Below are 21,261 nucleotides of genomic sequence, written 5' to 3'. Positions count from 1 at the left end.
GAACATCAACTCTCTTAAGACCCATATTTTATTGTTCACACCAAATTGCAGAGAGTGTTGGAAAATGTAGTTAACACGAACAGCCATGTATTATCTTATAATTCTACTATATAGAAGAAAGAGAAAGTGGGATTTGATAGACAATTGACAATCTTCATTACAGTCCACCTCAATATTTGTATGTGCCTGTCTTTGCACATAAAAAACATAGTTTCCACAAGGGAGACAACCCACAACCTCATCTAACTACTACATGCACCCATTATCCAAAGTCTCCAGGTTATACAATTTTGGAGAATATATATTTTATGGGAGCAGATTTAGAGCTTAAACAATCAAGAAATTTGGCAGATCAAGGTTGTGATTTGTGTATGTGTATGTGTGTGTGTGTGTGTGTGTGTGTGTGTAACAACATTAATGAGATATAATTCACATATCATACATTCATTCATAAAGTTTATAATCCATTGTTTTTCAGTATATTCACAGAGTTGTGCAATCATCACTACAATCCATTTTAGAACATTTCTATCACTCCAAAGAGAAACCCCATACCCTTTAGCTATCACTCCTTCCCCAATCCCTTCATCCTCTCCAGCCCTAGGAAACTGCTATCTACTTTGTCTCTATAGATTTAACTTTTCCAGATTTTTTTTAATATAAATGGAATCATACAATATGTGACCTTTTGTGACTGGCTTCTTTCACTTAACATAATGTTTTCATGTTTCATTCACGTGGTAGCATGTATCAGTACTTCATTGCTTTTTGTGACCAAATAATATTTCATTGTATGGGATAGCACATTTTGTTTATTCGTTTATAAGCTGATGGGAATTTGGTGATTGTGGTTTCTTTACCAATAAGATTCTCTCAAAAACATGCAAGTTAAACCATTATGTTGTACACTTGAAACTAATATAATGTTATATGTCAATAATATCTCAATAAAAAATAAAATAATTTCAATTTACATACAACATATAGATAAGCAGTTATGCATATACGACATACACTTGCAAATTAGTTTTGTGCACTCACCTTCATACATGAGTGTGTCTGCAGATAAACAGACAAAATACCCAAATATTAATTAGTATTCCTGTTTCCCAGCAGTGTTAAAAGGAAATTTGCCTAAGATATTTGCTTGTATATAATTGTTAAAATTACTTTTAAGCATTCAACATCAACAAAAAAGAGATGTGGATCTTAATAATAAGAACAATGCACCCTATATGAAATCCCATTGAATTTATTGCCCCAAGTCAAAGATTCTCCAAAGGCTTCCCAGCTATTTCCAAGAGGTCCCCAGGGTGTTGCCTTAAGGGTGCTCAGGAATGTTCCACTGTGGCCTCCAGGCCAGGTGTTCCAGGTACTGAAGAAAAGAACATGTAAGTATGTTCATAGATTGGAAAACTCGATATTATAGTGATGCCAATGCTCTCAAAATTGAGGCATAGATTCAACATAATTCCCAATCAAACTTCCAGCAGGTTTGATTGTGTATGTGTGTCTGTGTGTGTAAATGGATAATATGATTATAACATTTATATGGAAAATCAAAGGTCCAAAAATAACCAAGGCAATCTTGAAGAACAACAAAGAAGGAGGACTTACACTACCAGATATCAGACCTATTTTAAAGCTATAATAATAAAGACCATTGCAACAGATAGAACAGAAACAAACCCACACAAAGAGTGTCATTTCATTTGTGACAGAGGTGCCACTGTAATACTAGATCAATTTGACATCCATTTGGAAAAATATGAATTGACTCCCTACCTCATACTACATACATGAATCAATTCTAGAAGGATTACAGAACAAAATGTGAAAGAAAAAATACTAAACCTTCCAGAAGACAATATAGGAGCACATCTTCATAGTATTTGGATATGAAAAAATTTATAACAAAGGCTATAAAAATCCTGTAGAATGGGAGGAGATATTTACAATGTATCTAACAAAGGGCTCATATAAAGAATATATAAAGAGATTTTTTAAATCAACAAGAGAGAGACCTTCAAGATGGCGGAAGAGTAAGATGTGGGGATCACCTTCCTCCCCACAAATACATCAGAAATACATCTACATGTGGAACAACTCCTACAGAACACCTAGTGAACGCTGGCAGAAGACCTCAGACCTCCCAAAAGGCAAGAAACTCCCCACGTACCTGGGTAAGGCAAAAGAAAAAAGAAAAAACAGAGACAAAAGAATAGGGACAGGACCTGCACCAATGGGAGGGAGCTGTGAAGGAGGAAAAGTTTCCATACACTAGGAAGCCCCTTCACTGGCGGAGAAGGGGGTGGTGGGGAGGAAGCTTCAGAGCCATGAAGGAGAGCGCAGCCACAGGGGTGCAGAGGGCAAAGCGGAGAGATTCCCGCACAGAGGATCGGTGCCGACCAGCACTCACCAGCCCGAGAGGCTTGTCTGCTCACCCACTGGGGCAGGTGGGGGCTGGGAGCTGAGGCTCGGGCTTCGGAGGTGAGATCCCAGGGAGAGGACTGGGGTTGGCGGCATGAACACAGCCTGAAGGGGCTAGTGAGCCACGGCTAGCTGGGAGGGAGTCCGGGGAAAAGTCTGGAGCTGCCTAAGAGGCAAGAGACCATTTTTTCGGGGTGCGCGAGGAGAGGAGATTCAGAGCACCGCCTAAACGAGATCCAGAGACGGGCACGAGCTGTGGCTTTCAGCGTGGACCCCAGAGACGGGCATGAGACACTAAGGCTGCTGCTGCCGCCACCAAGAAGCCTGTGTGCAAGCACAGGTCACTATCCACACCTCCCCTCCCGGGAGCCAGTGCAGCCCGCCACTGCCAGGGTCCCGTGATCCAGGGACAACTTCCCCGGGAGAACGCACGGCGCGCCTCAGGCTGCTGCAACGTCATGCTGGCCTCTGCCGCCGCAGGCTCGCCCTGCATTCCGTACCTCTCCATCCCCCCGGCCTGAGTGAGCCAGAGCCCCCGAAGCAGCTGCTCCTTTAACCCCCTCCTGTCTGGGTGAAGAACAGATGCCAAAGGACAACCTACATGCAGAGGTGGGGCCAATTCCAAAGCTGAACCCCAGGAGCTGTGCGAACAAAGAAGAGAAAGGGAAATTTCTCCCAGCAGCCTCAGGAGCAGTGGATTAAAGCTCCACAATCAACTTGATGTACCCGGCATCTGAGGAATACCTGAATAGAAAATGAATCATCCGAAATTGAGGCAGAGGACTTTGGGAGCAACGATATATATATTCTTTTCCTTTTTCTCTTTTTGTGAGTGTGTATGTGTACGCTTCTGTTTGTAATTTTGTCTGTATAGCTTGGCTTTTACCATTTGTCCTAGGGTTCTGTCTGCCTGTTTTTTTTGTTCTTTTTTTAGTATAGTTTTTAGCACTTCTTATCATTGGTGGATTTGTTTTTTGGTTTGGTTGCTCTCTTCTTTCTTTTTTTGTTTCTTTTATTACTTTTTAATTTTTTTTAATATTTAATAATTATTTTAATAACATTATTTTATTTTATTATTTTTATTTTTTCTTTCTTTCTTTTTTTCTCCCTTTTATTCTGAGCTGTGTGGATGACAGGACCTTGGTGCTCTGGCTGGGTGTCAGGCCTGTGCCTCTGAGGTGGGAGAGCAGAGTGCAGGACATTGGTTCACCAGAGACCTCCCAGCTCCATGTAATATCAAACAGCAAAAATCTCCCAGAGATCTCCATATCAATGCCAAGACCCAGCTCCACTCAACGACCAGCAAGCTACAGTGCAGGACACCCTATGCCAAACAACTAGCAAGACAGGAACACAACCTCACCCACTACCAGAAAGGCTGCCTAAAATCATAAATAAGGTCACAGACACCCCAAAACAAATCACTGGACGTGGACCTGCCCACCGGAAAGACAAGATCCAGCCTCATCCACCAGAACACAGGCACCAGTACCCTCCACGATGAAGCCTACACAACCCACTGAACCAACCGTAGTGACTGGGGGCAGACAACAAAAACAACGGGAACTACAAACTTGCAGCCTGTGAAAAGGAGACCCCAAACACAGTAAGTTAAGCAAAATGAGAAGACAGAGAAGCACACAGCAGATGAAGGAGCAAGGCAAAAACCCACCAGACCACACAAATGAAGAGGAAATAGGCAGTCTACCTGAAAAAGAATTCAGAGTCATGATAGTAAAGATGAGCCAAAATCATGGAAATAGAATGGAGAAAATACAAGAAACGTTTAACAAGGACCTAGAAGAACTAAAGAGCAAACAAACAATGATGAACAACAAAGTAAATGAAATTAAAAATTCTCTAGAAGGGATCAACAGCAGAATAACTGAGGCAGAAGAACGGATAAGTGACCTGGAAGATAAAATAGTGGAAATAACTACTGCAGAGCAGAATAAAGAAAAAAGAATGAAAAGAACTGAGACCAGTCTCCGAGACCTCGGGGACAACATTAAATGCACCAACATTCGAATTATAGGGGTCCAAGAAGAAGAAGAGAAAAAGAAAGGGACTGAGAAAATATTTGAAGAGATTATAGTTGAAAACTTCCCTAATATGAGAAAGGAAATAGTTAATCAAGTCCAGGAAGCACAGAGAGTCCCATACAGGATAAATCCAAGGAGAAACACGCCAAGACACATATTAATCAAACTATCAGAAATTAAATACAAAGAAAAAATATTAAAAGCAGCAAGGGAAAAACAACAAATAACATACAAGGGAATCCCCATAAGGTTAACAGCTGATCTTTCAGCAGAAACTCTGCAAGCCAGAAGGGAGTGGCAGGACATATTTAAAGTGATGAAAGGGAAAAACCTAGAACCAAGATTACTCTACCCAGCAAGGATCTCATTCAGATTCGATGGAGAAATTAAAAGCTTTACAGACAACAAAAGCTAAGAGAATTCAGCACCACCAAACCAGCTTTACAACAAATGTGAAAGAAACTTCTCTAGGCAGGAAACACAAGAGAAGGAAAAGACCTACAATAACAAACCCCAAACAATTAAGAAAATGGTAATAGGAACATACATTTCGATAATTACCTTAAATGTAAATGGATTAAATGCTCCAACCAAACGACATAGACTGGCTGAATGGGTACAAAAACAAGACCCGTATATATGCTGTCTACAAGAGACCCACTTCAGACCTAGGGGCACATACAGACTGAAAGTGAGGGGATGGAATAATATATTCCATTCAAATGGAAATCAAAAGAAAGCTGGAGTAGCAACTCTCATATCAGAAAAAATAGACTTTAAAGACTGTTACAAGAGACAAAGAAGAACACTACATAATGATCAAGGGATCAATCCAAGAAGAAGATATAACAATTGTAAATATTTATGCACCCAACATAGGAGCACCTCAATACTTAAGGCAAATGCTAACAGCCATAAGAGGGGAAATTGACAGTAACACAATCATTGTAGGGGACTTTAACACCCCACTTTCACCAATGGACAGATCATCCAAAATGAAAGTAAATAAGGAAACACAAGCTTTAAATGATACATTAAACAAGATGGACTTAATTGATATGTATAGGACATTCCATCCAAAAACAACAGAACACACTTTCTTCTCAAGTGCTCATGGAACATTCTCCAGGATAGATCATACATTGGGTCACAAATCAAGCCTTGGTAAATTTAGGAAAACTGAAATTGTATGAAGTATCTTTTCTGACCACAACGCTATGAGACTAGATATCAGTTACAGGAAAAATCTGTAAAAAATACAAACACATGGAGGCTAAACAATACACTACTTAATAACCAAGAGATCACTGAAGAAATCAAAGAGGAAATCAAAAAATACCTACAAACAATGACAATGAAAACACGATGACCCAAAACCTATGGGATGCAGCAAAAGCAGTTCTAAGAGGGAAGTTTATAGCAATACAATCCTACCTCAAGAAACAAGAAACATCAAATAAACAACCTAACTTTACACCTAAAGCAATTAGAGAAAGAAGAACAAAAACTCCCCAAAGTTAGCAGAAGGAAAGAAATCATAAAGACCAGATCAGAAATAAATGAAAAAGAAATATAGGAAACAATAGCAAAGATCAGTAAAACTAAAAGCTAGTTCTTTGAAAAGATAAACAAAATTGATAAACCATTAACCAAACTCATCAGGAAAAAAAGGGAGAAGACTCATATCAATAGAATTAGAAAAGAAAAAGGAGAAGTAACAATTGACACTGCAGAAATACAAAGGATCATGAGAGATTACTTCAAGCAACTATATGCCAATAAAATGGACAACCTGGAAGAAATGGACAAATTCTTAGAAAAGCACAACCTTCCGAGACTGAACCAGGAAGAAATAGAAAATATAAATAGACCAATCACAAGCACTGAAATTGAAACTGTGATTAAACATCTTCCAACAAACAAAAGCCCAGGACCAGATGGCTTCACAGGCGAACGCTACCAAACATTTAGACAAGAGCTAACACCTATCCTTCTCAAACTCTTCCAAAATATAGCAGAAGGAGGAACACTCACAAAATCATTCTACGAGACCACCATCACCTGGATACCACAACCAGACAAAGATGTCACAAAGAAAGAAAACTACAGGCCAATATCACTGATGAACATAGATGCAAAAATCCTCAACAAAATACTAGCAAACAGAATCCAACAGCACATTAAAAGGATCATACACCATGATCAAGTGGGTTTATCCCAGGAATGCAAGGATTCTTCAATATATGCAAATCAATGTGATACACCATATTAACAAATTGAAGAATAAAAACCATACGATCATCTTAATAGATGCAGGAAAACCTTTCAACAAAATTCAACACCCATTTATGATAAAAACCCTCCAGAAATTAGGCACAGAGAGAACTTTTCTCAACATAATAAAGGCCATATATGACAAACCCACACCCAACATCATCCTCAATGGTGAAAAACTGAAACCATTTCCACTAAGATCAGGAACAAGGCAAGGTTGCCCACTCTCACCACTATTATTCAACATTGTTTTGGAAGTTTTAACCACGGCAATCAGAGAAGAAAAAGAAATAAAAGGACTCCAAATCAGAAAAGAAGAAATAAAGCTGTCACTGTTTGCAGATGACATGATACTATACATAGAGAATCCTAAAGATGCTACCAGAAAACTACTAGAGCTAATCAATGAATTTGGTAAAGCAGCAGGATACAAAATTAATGCACAGAAATCTCTTGCACTCCTATACACTAATGATGAAAAATCTGAAAGAGAAATTCAGGAAACACTCCCATTTACCACTGCAACAAAAAGAATAAAATACCTAGGAATAAACCTACCTAGGGAGACAAAAGACCTGTATGCAGAAAACTATAGGACACTGTTGAAAGAAATTAAAGATGATACCAACAGATGGAGAGATATACCATGTTCTTGGATAGGAAGAATCAACATTGTGAAAATGACTATACTACCCAAAGCAATCTACAGATTCAATGCAATCCCTATCAAGCTACCAATGGCATTTTTCACAGAGCTAGAACAAAAAATTTCACCATTTGTATGGAAACACAAAAGACCCCGAATAGCCAAAGCAATCTTGAGAAAGAAAAGCGGACATGGAGGAATCAGTCTCCCAGACTTCAGGCTATAGTACAAAGCTACAGTAATCAAGACAGTATGGTACTGGCACAAAAACAGAAATATAGATCAATGAAACAGGATAGAAAACACAGAGATAAACCCACGCACATATGCTCACCTTATTTTTGATAAAGGATGCAAGAATATACAATGGAGAAAAGACAGCCTCTTCAATAAGTGGTGCTGGGAAAAGTGGACAGCTACATGTAAAATAATGAAATTAGAACACTCCCTAACACCATACACAAAAATAATCTCAAAATGGATTAAAGACCTAAATGTAAGGCCAGACACTATAAAACTCTTAGAGGAAAACATAGGCAGAACACTCTATGACATAAATCACAGCAAGATCCTTTTTGACCCACCTCTTAGAGAATTGGAAATAAAAACAAAAATAAACAAATGGGACCTAATGAAACTTAAAAGCTTTTGCACAGCAAAGGAAACCATATACAAGATGAAAAGACAACCCTCAGAATTGGAGAAAATATTTGCAAATGAAGCAACTGACAAAGGATTAATCTCCAAAATTTACAAGCAGCTCATGCAGCTCAATATGAAAAAAACAAACAACCCAATTCAAAAATGGGCAGAAGACCTAAATAGATATTTCTCCAAAGAAGATATACAGATAGCCAACAAACACATGAAAGGATGCTCCACATCACTAATCATTAGAGAAATGCAAATCAAAACTACAATGAGGTATCACCTCACACCAGTCAGAATGGCCATCATCAAAAAATCTATAAACAATAAATGCTGGAGAGGGTATGGAGAAAAGGGAACCCTCCTGCACTGCTTGTGGGAATGTAAATTAATACAGCCACTATGGAGAACAGTATGGAGGTTCCTTGAAAAACTAAAAATAGAACTACCATACGACCCAGCAATCCCACTACTGGGCACATTCCCTGAGAATACCATAATTCTAAAAGAGTCATGTACCACAATGTTAATTGCAGCTCTATTTACAATAACCAGGACATGGAAGCAAGCTAAGTGTTCACTGAGAGATGAATGGATAAAGAAGATGTGGCACATATATACAATGGAATATTACTCAGCCATAAAAAAGAAACAAAATTGAGTTATTTGTAGTGAGGTAGATGGAACTAGAGTCTGTCATACAGAGTGAAGTAAGTCAGGAAGAGAAAGACAACTACTGTATGCTAATGCTTATATATGGAATCTAAAAAAAAAAAGGTTCTGAAGAACCTAGGGGCAGGATAGAAATAAAGACGCAGATGTAGAGAATGGACTTGAGGACACTGGGAGGGGGAAGGGTAAGCTGGGACGAAGTGAGAGAGTGGCATGGACATATATACACTACCAAATGTAAAATCGATAGCTAGTGGGAAGCAGCCGCATAGCACAGGGAGATCAGCTCAGTGCTCTGAGACCACCTAGAGGTGTGGGATAGGGAGAATGGGAGAGAGACACAAGAGGGAGGGGATATACGGATATATGTATATGTATAGCTGATTCACTTTCTTATAAAGCAGAAACTAACACACCAGTGTAAAGCAATTATACTCCAATAAAGATGTTTAAAAAAAAAATCAAGGGACTTCCCTGGTGGCACAGTGGTTGGGAGTCTGCCTGCCAATGCAGGGGACACGGGTTTGAGCCCTGGTCTGGGAAGATCCCACATGCCGCAGAGCAACTGGGCCCGTGAGCCACCACTGCTGAGCCTGTGTGTCTGGAGCCTGTGCTCCGCAACAAGAAAGGCCACGGTGGTGGGAGGCCCGCGCACCGCAATGAGGAGTGGCCCCCGCTTGCCACAGCTGGAGGAAGCCCTCGCACAGAAACGAAGACCCAACACAGCCAAACAATAAATAAATAAATAAATAATAATTATTAAAAAAAAAAATCAACAAGAGAAATGTGGAAACCCCAAGTGAAAACTAGATTAAAGAAATTAAAGAAAAAGAGGATATCCAAATGGTTAGGAAAGACATGAAAAGATGCTCAACATCATCATAGAAATGCAAAATAAAACCACAATTAGATACTACTATACTCCCAGTAGAGTGAACAAAATGAAAAAGGCTAACTACAGGAAACATTGGCAAGGATGTGAAACAATGGCAAATTTTCATACACTGTTGGCAGGAATGTAAAATTGGTGTAGCCATTTTGGAAGACTGTTTATCTGTATCTACTAAAGCTAAATATATGCATACCCTTTAATCCTGCAATTCTAGTTTTTAGAGTATAACCAACAGAAATATATGCATATATCTATATATACAGGAATTTTACAGGTTTATTCATAATAGCCACCCAAATTGAAAACATCTAATAAAAGCACAATTTTTAAAATTTAATATATTGATAAAATGGAATACTACACAACAATAAAAAAGGCCAAAACAATCTTGAGAAAGAACAGAGCTGAAGGGATCACACTCCCTGACTTCAGAGTATACGACAAGGCTACGGTAATCAAAACAGTATGGTTTTGGCACAAAAGCAGACACATAGATCAATGGAACAGGCCACCTTTTTCTGATTGGGTGAAAAGTTCCACTGGAACTCTGAGAATGCCAGTGATCTCTCTCTAGCCATTTGGACTTTCTTAAGTTGTTGCCTTTACTAGTAGAGACACATCTTTGGACTATCTTTATTTCCTTCTATTTCAGATTGCAAATTGGGAAAATTCTCACCTGAGATCAACCCTTTTTAATACTTTCCTAAAAGCATCAAGGAGCAGCCAACATAAACATTCTGACTCTTCCCAATCACTTTTTCTAGCACTATAGTCTCAGTAAGTATTAGATTGCATTCAAAGTTAGTTTAAGTGACAGTTTTACTATGCTTTTGTCATGGCATGGAAGGAGTTACCCATTTTCAACTTGATAATATCAATATCTTTGTCCCCACCACCTACCTGCTAGGCTTTTGTTATAATAGCACCCTATTTCAAGACACAATTCTACTTTAGTTAAGATAAAGCTGAGTTGTTGTAACAGAGATCCACCATTAGAATGGCTGAGATAACAAAGCAGTTTATTTCTTTATCACTTAATAGTCCTGATGTGAAGGACTCTGGTTGTCAAGTGGTTCTCCCCTTGAAGTCATTTAGGAACCCAGGTTCCTTCCCAGTTGTTGCTTGGTTATTCATTGGGACATTGGTATAATTTACCTAATTAAATGTGCATGGTCACCATAAAGGGGTCCAGTTGATGGAAAGGAGGGAAGAGGACAAGGAGGAAGCACAGTGTGGTCTCAAGGTGAGTATAATGTAGTCACATGACAGCATCGAGCTGCAGGAGATTCTTAGAAATGTAGTCTAGCTGGGCAGTTACGTGCCCAGCCACAATGTTATTATTATGGAAGAAAAGGAAACTAAATTCCAGTGCACAGCTAGCAGTCATGACCACACCCATTTCCCTTGCTTCTTCCACACACAGAATCTAGGTTGAAACGTATTTTTGCATGTAAACCCAAAGATCTCTGTACTGCATAGCATTTTCCATCTTCTAACATATCTTGTACTTATTTTTTAAAGTGTCTCCTCCCATGAAATGCAAGCTTCATGAGGCCAGGGACTTTTTCTGCTTTGCTTACTTCTGTACCCCCAGCCTCTAAAAGAATCTCTGACATACGGTAGGTGCTCAGAAAATATTTGCTAAAAGAATGAATAAGCCGTGGTTAATGAGAATACAACTAAGGAGAGGGGAAAAGGAAAGCCTCAGAGCAAATGAAATCATGATCATGAAGCCCAAGCTCCACACTTTTATTGGGATTGGGGGTTCGGGATTTCAGTCAGAGCCCAGAAACTTTAGTTTACATAAAGTTCTATAAAATGTATGTATCTAAGTTCCAACATCAAAGCAAATGATAAATAGCAAAGAAAAGTGATTTCATGCAAGAAGCAGGCTCACTGACAATCATGGGAAGTGGTAGTTGACAGATTGGAGTCATTAGGAAGAGGTTACTTATGTCTGGTGTGCTTCGTTTTGCTAAGATAGAAAAAAGTGCCATACTTAGATGTGTTTTTTACCTCCTAATACATAGGTTAAAATAATCCTTTTCAAAAACCTTGATGCTTAAAGTGGTGAACTTCCTTTAGACACCTTCATGCAGATTCCTCACTACCCAGGCTGGAAAATGTGATATAAGAAATATGATTGTTCTTAGCACAGTTCTGCTGCTTGCTTTCTCCTGATCTGAGGATGGGAATAAATTGCCTACAGTTTCACTGAAGACAGGAACCAGAGCTTCCATTGTCTTCCTTAGCACCCTCCCTCCTCTAACTCACCCCCAAGTTGACTCTTGCTTTTTGGATTTTCCTCACTGCCTCCTCACAAGGACCATCTGCAGAATTGCCCTCTAGTTTACAAAGCCCTCGTTTCTGTCTAATACACCATGTGAACCTTCACTGGGGTTTGTTTGCCAATCGAGCAAATCGCAACCATTCCTTTGTGACCTACTGGGCAAGACAGTAGGCCTGAGAGGGAATGAAGAAGCATGTCTGAATTCATTCCTCCTCTGTAATGTTCCCTGGGCTTTGGCACCCAGAACCTGAAGCCCAGCCAGCCTGAAAGCATGGACAGAGTCCAAGATCCAAACAGGGAGGCCTGGGGTGGGTGCTGTGAGTCAACAATCTAGGGATGCAGCCAAGGTTCAGAACCTCAAGGCATAGTTAACAGAGCCAAGATACAAAATACAAACTGAGTGACTTCAGTAGAAGCACAGGGAGGAGGGGGCTAGAGTAGGTATGGGACGAAACCTGGGAAAGGCAAAGTTGCAGCATCCTCAGGACTAAGAGCAAGGTCTAAAGGCAAGTGGAATCATAATATCCCATTGATCAGAATTCTGCAGGCCCAGCTGCAGTCAGTTCATGTCTACTTCCATGAAAACTCCAGAATTTCAACTGCCAAACACTCTTCTTGCTCTCCTTAAGCTTTATGAGGGACCTCAGCAATTCTCATGGCTTCTCTCACCATCTCTGTGTAGCTGACTTTGCCATTTTGAAGAACAGTGGGAAACATGTAGCATTTGGCATTAGGGGACCTTCATTCTAGCCCCAGCTCTATTAGTTCCTGACTGTGTGATCTTAGGCAAGTCATTTAATTTCTGTGGGACTCAGCTGCCTCAGCTGGGAAGTAGAAAAAATAATGTCTACCTCATAGAATTGGGTTAATGATAAAATAAAATCATGATGATGAAGATGCTTGTAAAACACAGAGCTATATAATATCACTCATAATATTAATAAGTCAATCTCTAACCTAGACTTCTATCCTAAACTCCAGCCTGATATATTCAACTGCCTCCTGGAAATTTCCCACAGACTCCTCAGAGTCAACATATCCCAAACTAGAGGCACTAGGGGGCGACGCCTGAAACTTGAAGGTCCTCATAGGCTGAACACTTCCTCACCACCCACATCCAATCTATCACCAACTACCAGGCTAAGACTAATACCTGAAGGACTTTCAGCCCTTTCTCTACATCTCCTCTGCCCTGACCTAGGTCATATTCTCAGTATTTCTGTCCTGTAATATTGCAACAGCATCTTAAGGGATACAGCTACCTCTGGTCTCATCCATCACCTCCCCAAATCCGTGTTTGCCAGCACGGCCATACAAGTCTTTCAAAAACATAAATCTGACCATGTCAAACTCCTCTGCTTAAATCATTCAATGGCCCCTAATAGAGAAAACCCAGTCTTAGCACCATGGCCCTAGAGATAACATGCCAACTTCACTTCCTACACTATCCCTCTAAGTATCCAATGTTCTCACCACTCCTAATAGAAGCATCCTAAACATATCATGTCCTCTCAAACCTTCTTGACCCTTTTCCATTCTGATATACCCTCAACCTTATCATGGAATTAGATCCTTCCTAGAGTTGTGGGACTTTATAGTCAATTGGACATCAAGTGCTCCCCTGAGATAGCTTTCTTCAACTTCCATTGTTTTTTCCCAGCATAGCCTCACACAGAAGGCTATTGGAATATCTACAGTCCTAAGAGAGCATGGGGAGTGGACAGAACTCTGGGTTAATTGTCAGTTGACTTTAGGCCCAGCTCTTGTTCTAGTTCAAGTTCTTCCACGAAAGAGAAGAGCAAGCATAGACAGCATTGTGTTGTCTTTGAGATGGTCCTTGATGACATTGTTGAGCTACTGAATTAAGCAATCCAGTAGCTCACATACCTCTGGACTTCCTTTTATAAATGTTTTTGTTGTCTGAGTCAATCTAAGTAAAGATTTTCATTACTTGCAGCTAAAGTATTTGGAACTGTATGTACACTAAGTGTAAACAGGCTCTGAGTAAAGTCCTAAGGGCTTGCCTATGAAAAATTGACAGAAGCCTTAGTGTTGACTCTGGGACATTCAGATGAGTGTGATGTCTCTAAACTATTGGCTAATCTTTGGTCCAAATAGTATCATAAGTGTTAGGATAATGTGTCACCTACTTAGTTTTAGCGTGTGTGAAAATGATTACTGAATGCCACAGAGTGGATACCTATAGAGGGGGAGATCAAACCATGCCTGCCTATGTGGGCAGGGCAAAACAGTAGTAGGGACAGGGTCTCTAATTTCAAGTTTAAATGTTCTGTCCTGGACAACTTAGGGTTGAAAAGAAAGGAGAGTCTGATTGGCCCTTCTACATTCTTTCAGGAAATTCTTTACTTATCATATCAAAGGACTTCTTTGCTATAGAACTAGTCTAAAAGTGACACAGGCTGCCCTGTAAGTACTGGGCTCCCCATCCCTGGTTCAGTCTAAAGTTGAATGCCCCACTTGTGAGGGAGACTATAACAGATATTCCTATTTCAAGAGGAAGTTAGGACCAGTTTCATCAAATCATTTATAGTTCCTTCCAAATCCTGATTCCTCTTATAGCCCATCATACTAGACTCTTAGAGATAAAAACATATTATTTTTTCCTGTTAAAATTGCCCATAGAAATAGGAAGTCTCAAATTTATCTAGCCCACCTCAGAGCCCTTTCTATTATATACAAGAGCACTAGCCCTAATAATTTTAGAACCGAGGCCCAACCAATGATGCTATAGGTGATGCATCAGAAAAGAGAGAACACCTGCTCTTTACGAAGGCCTTTTTACATTGAAAGTACATACTTCCTTGGTGAATTCACCTCTCAATCTGTTGGAACAAATCTTTTGTAGAACAGGTTGCTTTGCATTGTAGATTCAATGGTGGAGCTTCCATCCAAGGAGGCTCCCAGAGCACTTGACCAAGCCCAACAATCCCAACTGTTACAAACGATTGGCAGCCGGGCCCAGCAGGCATTATGAAATTGTTATCGGTTTTCCACAGGTTTGGGAGGAGAAATGCCTTTCATTAAATAAGCTACATTTGTCCAGAGCACCAGGGAAAATGTGCTCCTCCTGGGAATTCCAACAAGAGACTCTCTAACCTACAAAAAGGCAAGGAAGTGTGTCTGCTGAGGAAGGGCAAGGGAACCACAGACTCTTTCATCTAAGTGCCTAGCTCCATCCCCACCAGGAAACCACCCTACTCCCAATCGTTGCTGAAGCATTTGTTTGTTTCCTTGGGACCTTTGACAGTTGGGAAAGTCTTACTTAGAGCTGGGGTGAAGAAATACAGCTCCTCAGGGTCATTCATGCTCAGAAGCCCTGTCCCCTGAACATCAGGCTTGGGAAAATAGGCAAGCCAGTAAACCGTTGAGACTGTTTGTTGCAAAGTCCTGCAGCTCTGAAGGATGAGTCATCTGCTTTTACCACCGCTTGAAATAAATGATAATGGCTTGGCAGCCTCTCATATATTAATAGCCTTGTCATTTTACCTTCCTCCTGCTCCCTTTATTCCGCATTGGAATTAGAAATGGCAAAAATGGTTTCAGAGCTGATTGCCCTGATTTTCCAAGCTGCCCAGAAAGCCCAGGACATTCCCTGCACCCTTGCCAGATTGACACTCCACTGTTTTGATCCTATAGTCATTCTTGGCTATATTACCAATTTTAACTGCTTCATGCCATTTCATACTGGAAATTATCAGATTTGTTTCCTTGTCTGTGTATTGCATGTTTCCTTGCATAAAAATGTAAGCTTCATGAAGGCAGGGACTTGTCTGGCTTGTCACTGTATCCCTAGCACCCAGAACAGCATTTTGAGAAAGGAGAGGAGACGCTGGAAGTGTTACCTCCTCTCTATACAAAGAAGGATACACAAAGGGGGCAAGGGGTGGTAATGGAGGAAGGGTCTCATGAAGGGGAGAACAGGACTCTCCGTAACCAGGGGCTTTTTGATATACTGGCCATTCCCCCCCAACCCCTGCTATAAACGTGTGTCACAGCTCTACCTCTGGTTAATCTCAGACTTAATCACTAAGCTTAAGGGGTTAAAAGGAATAAAACCTGGAGATTGTAAGTGGAATGATTCCTCCTCTATTTAGTGTCTCCATTTCGCCCATGTAATAGGAAACATCTGTTGCTTGCCCTATGAGAGAAACATTTCTGTTCCTTCTCTTACTTCTCCCAGAGAAGCAGTGGCTTACCTGATTGGGAAGACAGAACAAAGGAAACACAGCAATCTCAGTTCCCTGGTTCTTCTGTACCGCAATTCTGAGGTACACGGGAGGGTCATCTGCCTTTTGCAGCTGCCTGTCCTCGGGAAAAGTGGCTAAGTTTAATTTGAGGCAAGGGTGAGGGATGGGGTGGCATTTCTGGAAGCCGATTTGGAGCCTCTGTCCCCTTTATTAGTGAATGTGGGGAAGTACCTGTCCTGTATCTGTCTGACCCCTGTATCTTATTTTTAAATTACTCTGAATTTGGAGGGAGGGGATAGGGGTGTGGGTAATCATCTCTCTGAAACTCCAACAAGACCCACCGTACTCCACACCCCAGTCCTCCACCGTGCTCTCTAGTGCACCCATCCCTGTACTGTTCTGTGCTTCTGCAGCTTCCTTTGAACCCCTGACCACTCTGGTACCCCCTCTACATCTTCAATACCTCCCACCTCTTGGTGAACACTACCTCCACCTGTTTATCCAAATCCAACTCTAGCTCCTCCACCTGGAGGACATGGCTTCCCCTACAGGCCTCTCATTTATGCACTCAGTCATTAACCTGGTCAATACACAGTGATTGGGCACCAGCTCTGGAGACCAATCGAAGCCATTTATTCTCCTGTACTCCGTGTCCCTCAGGGTCTGATGTAAGGTTGTCACATTCTCCAATGTTGCTTCCAAACCATTACATCTCATCCCCTCTTGCTTACTCAGTGACATCACAGCAATTCTCACCCTTACTCCCCTAAAGCATAAAGTTTTACTCTTACTTGGGCATTCCCTTCAGCATATACACATGCTGTCACTTCTCCCACATAACCTACTCTTGATCCTCCTTCCTTGTCTAATAACTGCCCCATTTTCTACAAACAAAACTCCCCAAGGTGTTGTCTAGGCTCCTTATCTCCAGTTCCTTGTCTTTTTTGAACCCATTTCAATCAATCTTGGTTTCTCTTTCCCACTCCTTCCCAAAACACACACACACCATAGAAACTTCTATCAAGGTCACTAATGACTTACATGCTGCTTACTGCAATGCTCAATTCTTAGTCTTATCCCACTTGACCTGCCAGCAGCAGTTGAAATTTGAATTCCTCCCTCCTTCACTCTCTTGATTGTCCTCCCACCTCACTGGTCACATTTCTCAGTCTTTTTTGCTGGCTCCTTCTCTTCTCCCCAGTCTCTTAATGTCAGAGTACCTTGGAGCTCAGTCCTTGGTTCACTTCTTTTCTCTAGCTACACTTATTCCCATGGTCATCTCATCCAGTCCCATGGCTTTAAATGCCATCGCTATGCTGATGATTCCCGATTTTATTTCTCTAGGCCACACTTTTTTTCTACCACAAACGTCAGGCTCATAAATGCATTTATACTAGGAAATCAAATAGACATCTCTATTCAACATGTCCAAACCTAAACTTCTGACCTATCTACCAAAAACAAAACAAAATGAGCTAAAACAAAACTCCAACAAAACAAAAGAAACAAACAACAACAACAAACAGACAGACCCTGTTCTATCCATAGCCTTCCCTATTTCAGCTGATGACAATTCCATCCTTCTCTAGTCATCCTTGACTTTTCTCTTCCTTTCACACCACATATATAATCTGTCAAGAAATCCTGTTGGATCTACCTTTAAGATATATCCAGAGTCTGAACACTTCTCACTATCTATCCACTGCCATCACCCTGTTCAAAGCCACCATTATCTCTTTTTGGGATTACTGCAATGGCCTCCTGTTTTTATCTTTGTCATCATTGCTTTATTCTAAACACAGTGGTCCTTAAAAAAAAAAAAGTAAGCCATATCATGTCACTCTTCTTCTCATAACCCTCCCAATGGCTCCCATTTTCATGCAGAGTAAGTTAACATTCTTTCAGTGACTATAGGATACCCCATGGTTTGCCAGCCTCATTTCGTTATCTCTCTGACCTCACCTCCTACTATTTCCTCTTTGTTCACTCTACTCCAGCCACACTGGCTTTCCTGTTGTTCCTGGAACACTCCAAGTATGCTCTGACCTTAGGTAATTTTCATTGTTTGTTCCTTTGTACTAGAATACTCTTCCTTCAGACATTTGCATAGCTACCTTCTCAGTGATGCTCTCTTACCATCCTATGTAAAATTGTAACCCACTCTCCCTAGCACTCCCAATCCTACTTACCTCACTCTGCTTGTTATTTTTCTCCAAGCCATTGGGCCATGCTATAAATTTGCCTATTATATATATAATGGTTGCTCTCCTCCCTCTGGAATGTATGGCCCACAACGGCAGGAATTTTCATTTGTTTTTCTCTTTTCTTAGCATGCAGGTAACAAATGTTAGTTGAATGAATGAGCCTGTCTCTTTCCTCTCCTCTCCTTTCCTCCCTTCCTCCTCTAAGGAAGAGGTATCCATCCTCCATTGGCAGACCAATCTGGCACACTGGGATGTGACCATACCCAACTACCTCCTTAAGAACTTCGTCCTCTCCCTCTTCTATAGTTTCACCCCCTTCCCCTCAATTGGCTTCTTTCTCTCAGCCTATAAACATGCTTATATCTCATTCATCTTTAAAACACAAAAATCAAAATGATTCAAATATTTGCTTCCCTCTAAGTGTTGCACTGTCCTCCTTCATGGTACAGTTCTTGAGAAGCTGTCTATGTTTTCTGACCTCACATCTTCACCTCATACATTCACTCCTCACAGAAGACTTTCCAGACTTCGTCATTCTCAACTGCTGCCCAATACCATTTGCCATCATTGTTAGTTCCTTCCTTGAATCTCTTTTTCTTCCTCTCCAAGGACTTGGTCCAGGCCCTAGGAACTCAGAGAAGAAGCAGACATGATCCCTGCACTAAGTCTCCCTCCCCACATTTGGTCTGGGAGACAGCAACAACAGCTCTCCCTGCTTTCCAGCCAGACTTATTTGAATCGTCCACTGCTCCACTGTAATAGCTCGTGCCAGGCTCCCTGTTGATAAACCCAATGGACACAATGCAATTCTTGTCTTACTGGAATGTTGTTGAACCTGCCATCCTAGTAGAAATGTCCCTCTTTTCTGTTGGCTGCTGTGACAGCCCTCTCAGGACTCAGGCTTAAGCCCTCTGCTTTCTCCTTGGATGACTGCATCCAGGCCCATGGCTTTGAATAGCATCCATGTGCTGGTGACTCTCAGTCTCCATCCTCAGCCATGCCTCTCCTCTCCCATGTAGGCTGGACCTGAGTACCACCAGCCTGGGGTGCTCATTGAGTGGCCCAATTCCCTGAGGTCTAGAGTCCTGTTTTGTCCACTCCATTTCTACCTTCTTGGGACAGGGGCATTGCTCTGCAGTGTATATCTGGGGCTGGGCTCTTGCTCCTTGGTCAGATACTTCCTAGGTATACTTCCTAGATTTTCAAGACCTCAGGGACACCAGTTGTGCCTACACTGCTATTTATCCATTATTAACTAATAATAGGAATGGTAAGAATGGCACATAAGTTTTGTTGCATGTGCTGGAACCTGTGCTAAATGCTTTCCATGGTCTATGCCATTGAATCATCACTAATTCCATGTAAACTGGAAAGCATTGTAACTCCCACTTTACACATGAGAAATATGGGACTCGGGGGGCTTTAAGTAACTTGCTCATGGGCATTTAGCTAGTATGTAGTGGAGGGTCTGAAATTCAAACCCAGCCCTGCCTGTAGTGGAGTACAGAGGCCTAATCACTGCCCTGTGCTGCCTCTGTCTCCACTGTTCAACTATCTGCTCTGAAGTCTGGCTGTCCCCTGCTTGCCCACTTCAACCACTTCAGCTCCCAGCTCAGCCCTGTAGGTAGTTCTGAGACAGGAAGGAAGAGGGCAGGGCACAACCATTAAAAGAATGAGACAAACATTAAGAAGAACAGGATATGACAAAAACCAGTTAGAACCTACTGGGCCCAAGATGGCGGAAGATTCCACTGCTGGTGGACCTTGAGACTCATTATATGCTCATTGCAATACATTAGTATGCTAAATGACACACCCACAGGCACCATGACAGTTCTGAGGCTGACCAAAAAGTCCAAAAAGTGAATGGTGCCCCAACTCCTGGAAATCCTCACCCCTTCTCCAAGACAGAATAATCCTCCCACTTGTTACCCTATGATATTACCCAGCCCATAAAAGCTAACCACCCCCATACCTCAGGGCTCTCTCACTTTCCAAAGAGATGACGCCATGCCCTGGGGCCGCCTCTTGCCTTCTGAGACAGCCCACACTCTGTCTATGGAGGTGTGTATCTCTCTAAATAAACCTGCTTTCACTTTACTGTGGCTCACTCTTGAATTCTTTCCTGCTCGAAGCCAAGGACCCTCACTTGGCGGCCCATCCCAAGGACTCTCTCAGTACCTGGGATATGACCCTCCCCTCATGCCCCATTTGTTCCTATAACAGTTCTTTCTCCAGCTTGCCTCCCCCAATGTCCCAGGTATCTTGATCTTGCTGCAAGCCCAGATACTTAACAAGCTAAGAGTCTTGCACAGCTTCTCGGGGCTTGTATTTTTCACTTGGCCTAACAGGAAAAGCACATTGTGCATGTGGTACAGTTTGGGCCAACCTAGGGCAGAAATACAAAGACTTTATGACCAGGAGCTCTGGTTTTACCGCTAAACCACGTTTATAGCAGGGCATATGTGATTGGATGTTGGTTATTAAATGTGATTACTCACAACTGACAAAGGGGTTGCTCACAGCTATTCTGATCAATGGGTAGTTTGGTTTAGTGATGAAAATACAGCTACTATATTAGCTTTTTTGTTTATATCCAGCTTTTATATCAAATTGAAGAGAGACATATTTGGCGTACAAACAGCCCAGGATTAAGTGGGCATGCACACGTGGGTGTGCACATGCACACGCACACACACACACACATATCTAGACAGTAAATGTTAATGTTCTTGGAATATTAGAAAGTGAAATGCAAAATGCCAGAGTCTGTTCTCACTACCATGACTAGAAGCTCTTCCCCCTCCTGCCTTCTCTATTTCGGTTCACCACCCTGGTCACCTGGGGATGACCCTATGTCTTCTCCAGCAACACTCCTTCCTTTGCCTCCTCCCCTACTCCATCTAATGAGCCATCAATTGTGTCAATTAAACCTCCCCCACAGTGCTCCCTCCC

Source organism: Eubalaena glacialis, chromosome X (genome assembly GCF_028564815.1).
Source record: "Eubalaena glacialis isolate mEubGla1 chromosome X, mEubGla1.1.hap2.+ XY, whole genome shotgun sequence".
NCBI classification, from domain to species: domain Eukaryota; kingdom Metazoa; phylum Chordata; class Mammalia; order Artiodactyla; family Balaenidae; genus Eubalaena; species Eubalaena glacialis.
The sequence above is the reverse complement of the archived record's forward strand: the minus strand, read 5'-3'. Positions refer to the sequence as shown.